The 13,920-nt window shown below is 36.4% G+C and overlaps 1 protein-coding gene across 1 annotated transcript in view; it reads right to left on the bottom strand.

Annotated features, from left to right (window-relative positions):
- Positions 1-13,920, bottom strand: part of LOC124645982 — a 171,928-nt gene that overhangs the window by 101,835 nt on the left and 56,173 nt on the right. The window contains exon 3 of the mRNA XM_047185985.1: positions 7,705-7,769. The gene's annotated coding sequence lies outside the window, so the exon portion shown is untranslated. The remainder of the gene's footprint in view (positions 1-7,704; positions 7,770-13,920) is intronic.

Below are 13,920 nucleotides of genomic sequence, written 5' to 3'. Positions count from 1 at the left end.
GAATGAACGCGAGCATGATGATATTTTAAACAAAGTCTTTCAAAGAGCGAAAGAACATAATGTTCGTTTTAATAGTGATAAATTTCAGTATAAACTTAAGGAGGTTAAATATTTTGGTCATATTTTCTCTGAAAATGGCATGAAAATTGACCCTGAACGAGTGAATGCCATTGTTAATATGAAAACTCCAAAGAATAAAAAGGAATTACAAATATTCCTTGGTATGGTCAATTACTTGCGAAAATTTATTCCTAACATGGCTAATGTTGCATCATGCCTACAGCAATTATTAAAAAAAGATACTGATTGGTTATGGACTGTTGTCCATGATAATGTTTTTGCTAATATTAAGAAAATGCTTACACAAGCCCCAGTTTTACAAAATTTCAATAATAACCTGCCCATAGTAATTCAGTGTGATGCATCTCAAGAAGGTCTTGGATGCTGTCTTTTACAAAACAACAAACCTGTCTCATTTGCTTCAAGAAGCTTAACTTCTGCGGAAAGGAATTTCTCTCAAATTGAAAAAGAACTTTTAAGTATAGTCTGGGCTACAAAGAAATTTCACTATTATATTTATGGCCGTAAGGTCACTGTTTACAATGACCATAAACCATTAGAAAGCCTTTTAAAAAAACATTTGCATGAAATCCCATCTCCTAGATTACAGAGACTGAAACTTAAATTATTAAAATATAATATTGAGTTCAAGTACCTACAAGGTAAATTTTTGTACATTGCTGACCTTTTATCTAGATCTTATCAAAAATGTGAAAATATAGATGAAACATATATGCATGAGGTTATACACTGTATTGGTTTATCTAAAAATTTAGAATGTACTGATGAACAGAAAAAGCAATTGATAGAAGCAAGTGCTGATGATAGTGAATTATTAAAATTAAGAGAATTTATTAAAAATGGTTGGCCCACAACCAAACATATAACAGATAATTTGCAAAGCTATTATAAGTTAAGAGGAGAACTCACACTAGATAATGAATTAGTGTTTTATAGAGACCGTTTAATTGTTCCTAAAGGGTTAAGACTGTCTGTTATATCTAGTTTACACGAAGGTCACATTGGTACAAATAAAATGAAACGACTTGCTCGACAATTGTATTATTGGCCATACATAGACAATCATATTGAGGAATTTGTAAAGAAATGTTATCCTTGTCAAATGTATCAAAACAATAATGTTAAGGAACCATTACTGCCTCATTGTATTCCTGATCTACCCTTCTCTAAATTAGGTATAGACATTATGGACTTCAAAAACAAAGCATATCTAGTTATTTATGATTATTTTTCTAAGTGGTTGGATATTAAGTATGTCACTAGTAAATCAGCAAAATGTGTTATTAATGTTCTCATTGATGTTTTTTCTAACTTTGGAATCCCAAGTGAAATAGTGGCGGATCATGTGCCTTTTGATTCCAGGGAATGTAGACAATTTGCCTTGGACTGGGGATTCAAATTTACTTTTTCAAGCCCTAGATATCCCCAATCAAACGGTCTAGCTGAACGAGCAGTTCAAATTGCTAAAAAAATGTTATTAAAATGTTATGAGGATAAAACTGATTATAGATTAGCTTTATTAATGTATAGAGCGTCACCAGTAGCTGATACCAACTTAACACCTAGTGAACTATTAATGAACAGAAATCTACGAACTAAAAGAATTGTACCTGCACAGTATTTGAAACCAAAAGGTTATGAAAATAAGTTGTATCATTTTGACAAATCTAGGAATAGAAACATGAAAAACTACAATAAAACAAGTAAATTTAAGAACGAATTTTATGTTAATCAAAATGTTTGGTTTAAAAAGGATGTAAATGATAAGTTGTGGTTACCTGGAGTTATTGTAAAATCACATGGGTTCAGATCTTATGATATAGTAGATAAGAAAAACAATGTAAAATATACCAGAACCTCCTTTCACATTAGACCTGCATAGGCTTTGTGCTTCAGTGGGGAAGGCTCACCGCGGTTGGTTGAATGGGCAGTTTCAAAGGATTGGATAAGATTGGTACTGTTTAGAAATCCAAATAAATTGTAAAAAAAAAAAAAACTTGTTTTTAAAGGGGGATGATGTAGCGAAGTGTATCCAAACATAAAATCTGACATTGACATTTATTAAATATTTTATGAAACACTTCCGCCTCCACCAACCCTCTTCCTCTCTGGTCAGCGCACGCCTGCACGGCCATATCGTCCTCTGCGTATCTTATATTAAATTAGTAATAAGTACAATTAAGTGCATTGTAATAATAAAATAAACAACATAAAAACGTCAATACTATTTTATTGTTCGACCACGTTACATAAAGATGCAAAACGGAGCAAATATAAATGCCCTTAGTGTACTGCCAACCCTGAGTGTCCATATCTATTTGTCAATCACAAATCCAGGAAACGCAGACAGGAAATTTTAGAAGTTTGAATTAGTACCGACAGATGCTGCTGAGATTTTTCCTAAGATTAGCGAGGCTCCGTTTAATCTAATGAATGATCTGCTAGCTGCTGAACCACCTGGTCTTAGTGAAGATGTAATGGACTTTCAATGGAATGGCTATAGACGGCTCAAGCAGACATTTCCTTGCAAACGGTACCGTACTTGAAGGGATCGCTAATCTTATGGGACCATCTTAGTTTTCGCAATTAATGTTGTTGATGCTTCTACAACTTGGACTTTATCTGATTGTATGTCATTTTTTCTTACAAATCTACTATAGTTCGGCCATTCAGAGAATGCGTTCCTGACACGTCGCGATTGAACTGACGACGTAACTTTGCAATGGCGTTGCAGTTACGATAAAAATATTTTTGCTGGTTGTTTACCGTTTTAACAATTGAGGAGCATTAAAACAACATTATTATATCAATAATCAATGAATGTAGTTACGTCGTCAGTTCAATCGCGACGTGTCAGGAACGCATTCTCTGAATGGCCGAACTATAACTGAAGAAAGGGGAACCTTTCTTTAAAAGTTGTAAGTTCGTGTACTTTCGGCTTATGTACTCCGGTTGACGAAGATATTTCAAGAATCTACTCCCAGCGGTCGAAGCTAAGCAACTCAGCAACATTCCTTCACTACAATGGGCAGGAATGTTGGAACTACTATACATGGTGTTCTCTAGTGACCCACAGCTCGGTGTGGTCCTGCGAGGCTCAGCGTGGTCTTTTTGCCGCCAGCAGCCGGCAGGCGACGCCGGAACAATGGACGTAATCTAGCATCTCCCATATTGTCTACCAAACGCTCTAATAGCTAGCCTAGGACCACCGCAGCTAGGAAACACAGTTGATGCGGCAAGGAGAGGCAAATGAAGATTTTGTAGACGTCTCGGTCATAGTTAATACGTAATAGCGTGCTATGTGATGTTTCAGAAAGACAGTGCAAATCCAACGTTTTGACTTATTAGGTTGCGTAACTTCCACGATATTGAATTGATTTGGTCAAATTAAAGAGTTATTTTCGTTTTATGAATTTCATTGTTTCTTTTTTTATTATTATTTAATTTTTTCCCTCATTACAACAGTATTTAGGATCCTAGAGAGCTTTCAATATGCCGTGTCCAAGCCTCGCGCGTGGTCAGATGGGCAGCACCACCTCTGCCCGCGGCGCTGCTCGCTCATTGTTCGCGCGGCCGGCCGGCGCACGCGCGTCTATTGTTTCACACAACTTTTTCGCCACTTCACCACTTTACTAATGGCGCATTCAACTTGCGTGAGCCATTATGCAATTATATTTCGCTCTATTCAAGGGTAACTTCGTATCTACGTATAATAATCTGTAATATCCTGATTGTAATGTATTGTCTTTGTTACTTCGCTTGTTTCCGAATGTTTCAATGTCTGTGTACTTGCTGCAATTTGTATGTAAATGGTATGAACATGTAAGTGGTGTTACACACGAGGCGTTCGTTTATTACTCTTTGCGTTGCCGATTGCGTTGAGGTAAACGTTATTTAAACTCAATAATCTTTACTATCATGATTGTGTGTAACTGTTTTCTAATAAAACGGGAGATTATTCGTTATTACACAATTTCGTGGCACACAGAGCAATTAGTAGTAATTGATAATGACTGGACATTGGTCATGTATGCGACAGTGGATAATAATCAGAAAGGTGTGTGTTGCAATGCGCGCGCGCATGGCCTGCCCTAGTGGGAATTGCTCAAAAGTATGCAGAAGGCAGACTGTGAAAATAGAACTGTAAAAGAAAAATATTTACAGGAATGATTACGATTAATTACATGTTAATATGTAATCACACAACACTTCCGATGCTAATTACAATTATACAAGATAAAGAAGATCAATTGTTATTATGAAGCCAAAAGTTTCCTCTCCCACAATGTACGACGGTAACATTTCTACAAACTGGGTTTTCTTAGCCTCGCTAGTTTTTGCTAAGTACTTGTCCGTAAAGGTAACGGCTTACTCAATACCGTGTCGCAGGAATTACAAATTGATATTTCATGGTATTTTATTTCAAAGCGTACACACGCGGTTCACATTCTTGCGAAATGTGCGCTGTTTCCACTTGTTGCGACACTTTCCTTTTCATGGCTTGTTTGTGATTAATGGCACTATTAAAAATATTTGATAGTGATTCATTAGAAATCTTGAGACCATTTAAAATATGGCCCGGTTTTCAACCTTCAAAGTTAACACGCAAAAGAAAACTGCGTGCTTTAATTTAATTTATTTCCTAACCAATGAGTGTAACATTCTTAGATAAGCACTTCATATAGTTAGACGTAGCAAATTCCAAGAAGGCTTCATTCAATATAAACCAGTTGATCATAAAACAAGGACCAAGAGACAGATAACACGCGGCTAATATTAAAAGGTGGAAGATGAGATAGCGGAGGCACGCGGCCAGATGGCGTGCCACCGGACGGCGCGTCCGGGCCGTCCGGCCGGACAGACGCCGGACAGCCGACAGGTGCGGGTGATCAATTAACAAGGATCGATGGCTGAGATTACGCGGAGCGCGTGCGCCGCTCCGACGGTTTTGTTTCGCGTGCCTTGAGGTGGAAGCGATGGCGATTAGTGTCATAAGAAGGGTCAATGTTTATTTTGTGGGGCAGAAATGCTTTTACAGAATTTTGAAGCAAGTTAAGCACTGAGAGCAAAATAATGTGAAAGCATTAAAATATTCCCCTTAAATATTTCAAAATTCCGATTTTCGATCTCAAGAAAAACTATTTTAATGGATTCATTATGTCACTTAACTATGGAAAATGAAATCTAATTTGATAAGAATTTTCGCCAAAATTAATGATAAACCCAAACTCATCCAATCCCGTGAACTCTTACCACTTGTCCCAAACCAAGTGTTACAGATATTGGCGGTCATTCCAATCACTCGGCGGCCACAGATGCGAGGTGGCGATAACACGTAAAAACTCCCGCCTGTGGGAACCCGATACATCTACTACGACTATCTCAGAGCGAGAGCGAAATGAATTAATTAATATAGGATTTGCAGCTTTCATGGGAATGCTGCATGATGGAATGCGAGGTATGGAAGTGTTAGACGAAGACTTTAAAGCTACCAATTGTAAAGAGGTGAAAATAATGGAAAAAGAAGACAAATTAACAGCAAGTTAGATACATATTAGGAAAAGAAAAGTAACGAAAAAGAACGACTGATTTATATTATTACAACTTAATCTTTCCATATTCTACAATCGCAAGAATTTTGTTGGCGAAAACACTTAAGAACTCCCGCCTGTGGGAACCTGATACATCTCGCGACCGACTATCCAGCTATGAGAGAGAAATGAAGCCTTAGTTAATATGCAGTGGCTTAAGAGAATGTCTCGATGCGGGGCTTGCAGATCTCATGTGAATGGGGTTTGAAATAGGTAAATTGAAGGGGAATGCTGAAGACTTTAAAGCTACTAATAAATAAAAGGTAAAAAGTATAGAAAAAGAAGATAAATTATCAGCACAGGTGAACATATTGATGTAGAAAAAGGAAAGTAACTAAAAATAAGAGCTATTGGTTTACATAATCACAACTTAATCATTCCACATTCCACAAACGCAAGAATTTTAGAAAGATCAAAGTCGAGCACTCGTAAATTATCCGGAACTTAAAATATCACAACCGTGATATGCAATTTGAAATTCTCGCGTATTTTAGCGCTCATAAATAATTCACGAAACTGGCCTCAAAGACTTGTTCATTGAAATTTTGACTGTTCCCTTATTGTTCAGGTCTTATTTGACAAGCAATTGATTCATGCTTGTGTGAAATATGTCGTCGTTAAGGTAAAGGATTAAGTTTCGTGTATTCGGAACACGAGTTTGTTTACTTTAGTGTTGTTTGCCTTTTGTCCCTTGGTGTGAACAGAGGTACAAGCTGTAGGTAATTTGTCATCGATATCATCAGCGCATGCATTTTCTGATTTAGCCTTGTCATTAACCACTTCAATTTCAAGAACAGATTAATTTTTATTTTCTAATTCAACATTTTGAAGTTGAGTTCTCATTTCCAAGTTGTACTATTGCACCGTTACGACTAACTTAACAGTACTGTTAATGAGTATAATTACGTCTACATTTTCGAACAATTACTGTCTTCCAGATCAGTGATCAGTGGCAGCCGGATCTGGCACCAGATAAGCCGGAGTACGAGCTTCAACAATACAGTTCCCATTACGATCAGCGAGCATGCCAGGCGTAATGCAAGATGCAATTGTGTTCCAGTACCCACGACCTGGTATCCAACCTACTTCTACGGAACTATTCTGATTATCTACTTTGAATTCTTTATTAGTACTGCTTTTTTGAATAGCTAACTGTTTCTCATGCTTCCTTGGTGGGTACGAACCTTCGTCAGAGAACTAGCTGCCTTCATTATTAGTCTTCGCAATTGGTTCAGCTGTTTTATCGTAAAAATTTGCAGAGTAAACAAATATAATCACAACCATATATTTTCAAACCCACATTCGGAAACCTCCAATCTTATAATTTGGAAACCCAAATTACCTGTAACAATATTTTCTGATTTTACTTTGAATGAAAAACCATTTCCGACAATATTTCCGTACTTCGTTAATTGCTTAGTTTTCAGATACTTTACGGTTTTCTCCAATATTTGCTGTATCTAACGAGGAAGGATTAGGTTAATTATTATTTAATTACAGACACTAGTTAACAACGGGGCGTAAACCTCATATAATTGGCGAAACCGTTGAAGTGTAAATTCAGCGGTTCCATGAAGCGCATTTGGGAAACCCATCCAACTTAATATCTAAATCTCACTCAGAGCTTTTGTTCTTCTTTCTAAGAAATTAGCCGTAGGTATCCCGCGGTTCCGTCTGAGTCTTGAGCCGCGACCAGAGATACCTACTTCCATCGTCTTTCATCATTATAATCCTCCTTTCCTTATCCCAATCTCATTTATGATTGGCGCAGCTTCTTTGTGCTTTCATAGTTATTTACTTAACGTTATCATTTGTGACTACAACAAATTATTACCAATTCCACCTAAATCGTTGCAGTATTTTTTTCTATTTTAGCTATAGAACTTCTTTCTTTTCACATATCTATAGGTACTACATACATATAAGAAAACGCCAGAGAAACAGTTACTAATTACCTCAGCTACTTGAAAGCTTTCCCAACTTGGTTTGACTTGACGAGTTACATTGTAAGTTCAAGTTAAACTGTGTTTACCTTTAACGATCCGTTTGTCGGTCACGTAGCGAGTCGCGTGGCGGTCGTAACCCGATGCTTGGCACCTGTGGAAGAAATATTAGGTAAGTCATTTTGAAATTAATACTGGACTATGTAGGTTGTAGCGACACATACGGGTAAGAAGATGATTATGATATTTTTTATTTTAAAAGTTCGTGTAATTTAAACATATAATTGCGGATTTCGTGCAATTAGATTTGACGAAAATGATCCTAACCGTGCTCAAGATTACAAGTTTCGTGTAACTAGAGATTCTTTGAGTCATATTTGGTCTTGAATAGCTGCGAGTTTTGATGCACCGTGCCCCAAAATCAAGCACAAAAGTATGATTACTTTCTTTGGCAAAAAATTTACGAAATTAAAAATGCAATTTCGCATGCACCGTGTCATCAAAAACATGCAGCTGATCAAACTGGGTCATCGCAACGTGTTATGCACCGAAATGCACCCACACACTGACGTAACAGCACCTGACCCCTGCGCCTGCGCACTGCAACGCTCGCTTTCATACGCATCGCCGGGCAAATACCCTCTGGTTTACTATATTTGGAAAGACCACTTATGATGCTGAAATGTTGACTTATATAATTCAGGAGGTTTTCATGAAGTATCAAAAATGTTTTAAATTCATATTTTTTAATCCATAACTCTCCAGATACATACATATATACCTGTAGCCTACCCATATACATATAGCCTATTGTCATTATTTCTCAGAAATATAGATGTATATTTTCAATTATATACGTACCATTTTTACTCTTCTTCTCTTTGAAATGCGCTATTGACTTAAAATTAGTGTGACCAGAGAAATCATTGCAATTTACATAAGAAATATATATTACCTAACGATTTCTATATCGCACTACACTGCATTCGATAATGCAAATGACTTATTGAGTAATTTTCATAAAATCATGTTGACCAATGCCAATAACATTTAAAATACCATCTGGTTATGCTTTTCAAAATTTACATCGATAAAAATATGAAAGGAGTCGTTTTGTCGCTAATATTGGAATAAATAAACCATTTCACATTGTTATCGTAAAAGGCTAATGTCTAGAAAGTTGACTAAGATAAAGATAAAATATATCTGACGTTTTCTTATGCACATGCAAATGTTATGCGTCTACATTTCTCATTTAGTTCTCTGCGCGGTGGCGATCTTTGTACATAATGTATAGCTATATTTTGGAAATATTATAAGGCAAACAATCCGTTATTTCAATGATTTTTACTTTTATAAATAAATACGCGCCTAAATAATGTGCTAAAAAAGTACGAAAATAAAAGTAGGTTATGAACTTTTTTTGTTGCGGGACATCATCAAATGACCCCTCCCTTTGTGGGTGCAGCGTGAGGGAGTGGCAGACATTTACTGAATATACACATTTTTGTTATTTCTGGAGCCCTTTGTGTTAATGAAACATACGTAATTAACTAAAAAGCAATGAAAATCTTCTTGAATTAAATCCTGCACTGAAAACCAAGCGTTTTAAAATCAATTAATACCTAGGTACTACTACTGCAAGAATCTTAAGATTTAGAAAGTACGGATAGCAAACATTCGGATAATAATTAATTAACAACATTCCTACGTAAGTTGCGGACCGTACAGGGCTGTTACAAGTTATCTGAGCGATATAGATCTAGCTAGTGGAAAGTGCTATGAGAACATTTCTTGATGAATTACGCTGAGATAATGTAATTTTACTTAGCTTGGATAACTTAATTAAGCTGAAGCTAATTTATCTAGAAACGGATACATTTTCAACACTTTAAATCTGACATAACTAACTATTCAAGCTTATTAGTCCTAGTTATATTCAGTCTCAAAAATCACAATTGCTAGAAATTACACTGCTGGTAGGACATAAACTATACACATTTAACCACCTAAAATAATGAAATTTATAAATTAAAGAAAAAAAAAACAAATTACCTAGTACCTACAAATAGTTCAGAATAACTTGGCAACCCTATAGCCGATGCCACCGCGGTCCAGACGAAGCCATTGAAAGTGAAATTTCAGAGCGCGCCATCGGTCAATGACCCCGAACACACATAACATATACACATAGGTATATACTCTATGTAACACATAACACAATGAAACCTGTTTACTATTGACAAGTTTGCAACTTGAATTATTACAGTTCGATAGTAATTTCGTTTTATGTAATACATTTGCGATTAATCTTTACCAATATAATAAACTTTTTTGTTTGTTTGTACACAAAACGCTCCGAAACTACTAAGCCGATTTGAACATTTTTACACTGTTGGAAAGCTAAGCTTTTCCAGAGTAACATAAGGTATATTTAACCCGCTACAGGCGGTGATACCCACGGGACGCGGGTGAAACCACGGGAAAACGGCTAGTCAGATATATTTCTGTTGCATTTTATCCCGTCTAGACTTACCTTCTGCAAATTATTATTTAAAAGACAGTCTAGTCTATTAGTTAATGCATTATTTAAATTTCTAACTTTATGATAAAGAAAACAGCTCTAGATTAACAAAAAAAAGTTTAGAAGATCACAAACTTTCTTCATCTTAATTTATTGTTTTTTTTGGTGACATTATTTACCTACATTGTTTTAGAATTCTAAGAAAGGTTTTGCGAAACTAGTTGCTTCTAGCTGGTGTTTATTTAGGTTATAGTCATAGTTTTTATATAATTTCATTTTCAACGAAACGTTCGACTTTCTTTGATAAGTATAGTTTTTTTATTTTACTGTTCAAAAAATGCTTATTTTAGAGCACCCGAATACTGCTGAATCAGTCGGCCTACAATTGACCTGACGGTTGGCTATTTCATTTTTAAGAATATCATGATTTCAATCCATGTTTTCAACCTCTATTCATCTTCATAATGATTTATGAGTCCAAACCAACTATCGGCCGACTAAAAGTTTTTAGTGTGTTTGTAGAATATCCTAAAATGAACTTGAGTCTTCATACCTATACCGGTATACTTATAACACATATAAATATAGCTATTATGACGGAGTGACGTAACTCGGGTCAGTGTTAATTTTGTCATTAGTATGTAGCAGTGAGTGATAACAAGCTAGTTAGCTACTAATGAGTGCCGCTGAACTGTTTGAATCTATACTCTTTTATATTAGTGTAATTTTAGTAATTCATCATCATCATCCTCCGAGCCTTTTTCCCAATCATGTTGGGGTCGGCTTCCAGTCTAACCGGATTCAGCTGAGTACCAGTGCTTTACAAGAAGCGACTGCCTATCTGACCTCCTTAACCCAGTTACCCGGGCAACCCGATACCCCTTGGTTAGACTGGTGTCAGACTTACTGGCTTCTGACTACCCGTAACGACTGCCAAGGATGTTCAATGACAGCCGGGACCTACAGTTTAACGTGCCATCCGAAACACAGCCAATGGTGTCTAAGATATACTTAGAAAGTACATACAGACTTAGAAAAGTTGCATTGGTACTTGCCTGACCTGGGATCGAACCCGCGCCCTCATACTTGAGAGATTGGTCCTTTACCCACTAGGCCACCACGACTTTTTCACTAATTTTAGTAATTATATCTAATTATTGACCACGTACGTAGGCTACTTTTATTTAGTAATTATATCTAATTATTGACCACGTACGTAGGCTACTTTTATTTAGATTTTTTTTTGTTTCAAGTAAGGATCCGAAACTACAGAACTGATTTGATAAATTCTTTTACTGTTTGATAACAACACTATTCCCGAGTAACATAGGCTATATTTTATCCCGGTATGGGCAGTAGTTCCTACGGGATGCATGTACAACTTCGGGAAAACTGCAACTATGCTATATTTGACTAGCTAAAGGAAGTAAGTAGTTACAATGGGACACGGGTGAAACCGCGGGACAGTGAGTGTTAGTTAATATATAAAATAACAATAATAAACAAAAGTGACATCAAAACAGTTGCAAGGCTACCTAGCACCATTACAGCAGTAATTTCTTACATATTTCGTGATATCGTGATCCCGCTCAGAACGTGGCGCAGTAATCGATACGGTTAACTTGAACACATTTGTTCCGATATTCGATACTCGAGATTATAATCGATTTTTTTGTGAGCAGTCTCATCTGTTTGGTTTATGATACAGTATTATTGTATCATAAACCAAACAGAGATACAGTATTATTGTATTTATTTTGTATTTATTTGTGTTACTGTTCAATTCTATGATACAATTTATAATCTATAATAATACTAAAGGCCTAAACTTTGTTTGTACCAAAAGGCTCCGGAACTACTGAATCGATTGGATTAAATTCTTTCAGTGTTGGAAATCTTAACTCTTCCTGAGTAACATAGGATATATTTTAGCCTGGTACGGGTAGTAGTTAACATAGGACGCGGGTGAAAACGGCCAGTTAAATATATTCTTCTAATCTAAATGGATCTAGACTGAAAGAAAAGCACATAGTTAACTAATATTTCATATTCAATTGAATAAGATTATGTAGATTACGTGATGCCGTATTAGCAATAAAAGATCAAATTATTCGCATCATCAACTCTTGCGCACGTCAATTTTCTAATGACTTGATTGACGATGTGTGAGAACGGGTGCTCGTCACGGTACCACCCAGTGACATTCGTGTAATCAATGACCAGACAGTTAGTTATGTTTACTGAAGAAAAAATACTGAAAAAGTAACTGAAAAACTGCAGTTTGTAGGCGGCCTACGGAACGAAAGCGGACTTTTTGTGAACACTTTATATGGACGGTTTTAATTAGTCACTAATTTTACGCCAGTTTAATAAAGATGAGTAGATAAAATTACCGAAGTTAACCTGACAGTGTTTAAGTAGTTTAAGAACTACTGTCTTGAGCAAATATTGCCAAAGTGAAATAAATTGACTGGTAGCAGAAAAGCTTGCTCAAATAGATTTAACAAAAGGCTAATCTGGATTGTAGTTTTTAGCCTATTCGTAGACCGTTCTACCAAGCTTTTTATTTCAAACTTTATTCAAATGTTCTCCCAACTTTCTCTGCACCAAATTAAACGTTATTGACGTAACCCCTGGGATCTCACGTAGCGCCCACAAAGAGTCACGTACTCCATTGATAAGAGACACACGAGACAGAGAAAGTGACAAAAAAATATTTCGTCATTGTGTACAGAAGTGCTATGAATGTATTACTTTCATTGATGCGAATGAACCTATCGAACCTACCTATCTAAAAAGTCGAATAATATTTAATTTGACGTGCGGGGTGATAGCTCACTCATGCATTTTTGATTATACCGTGACTTACGCACGCACTGGATAAAATTGACAAACACGCAAACATACACATACGAATAAAACCGGCGCTCCGTAGCTAGAACACAGATTAACCTAATACATAGTGACTACGCAGGCTTTAGCGCCCTTCAACTGAGGGGAAGGCATGGCAATGACGTCTCCAGTTGGTTGAATCATTTAAGATTGGTGCGAATAAACGCATCGAGGCGATGTCAAGTGGCGAAAGGAATTCGGCTGTGAGAAAATGTAGCTGTTATGTAAATTCTAGAGAAATGTCCAACAGGTTGTCGAACATTAAATATCAATTATAAAAAAGTTATTGTATCATCAACTAATTACAGCAAGAAACCATGGTGCGCCAAGGTTTGGGAACCAGTACCACCGTGACACCGTGGTCCGTTCCGTCCCATCGGAGTTGCTATGGCAACATCTCTTGTTGACAACGGATTTCCCACGTTTTCACTTTCTAATTATTGGTAATTGAAGGGATTTTGTAAATACTACGACAGGAGATGACCAACCATACACTAAATCTGCCTAGCCTTTTCCTAACTATGTGAGAGTTTGCTTTCAGTTCAGATGCAGCTGAGAACTAGTGATTTATATGGACCGACTCCTTATTTGACCTCCTCAGTCATCCTCAGTCAGTTACCCCCAGGCACACACCATACATATCTAGTTATTGTTTTAAAAAAATATATATATTTAAAGCGGAATCACCATATTTTTTATTTATTTGTAATATTAAGCCATACTTTTATAATCAAGTTTCACAAATAAGCGTAGCAAAACATTCAAATATTTTCCAAGACTACCTTGAAGATGGCTACCGTGTTTTGACACTTTTTCCTGGTTATCGAGACGAATCGCGTAACGCTGTACAAACAATTGACGAGGAAAACTCCCCGGCTTCGCTCGCCTT

Source organism: Helicoverpa zea, chromosome 1, assembly GCF_022581195.2.
Source record: "Helicoverpa zea isolate HzStark_Cry1AcR chromosome 1, ilHelZeax1.1, whole genome shotgun sequence".
Lineage (NCBI taxonomy): Eukaryota > Metazoa > Arthropoda > Insecta > Lepidoptera > Noctuidae > Helicoverpa > Helicoverpa zea.
This window is presented reverse-complemented; position numbering and strand designations above follow the sequence as displayed.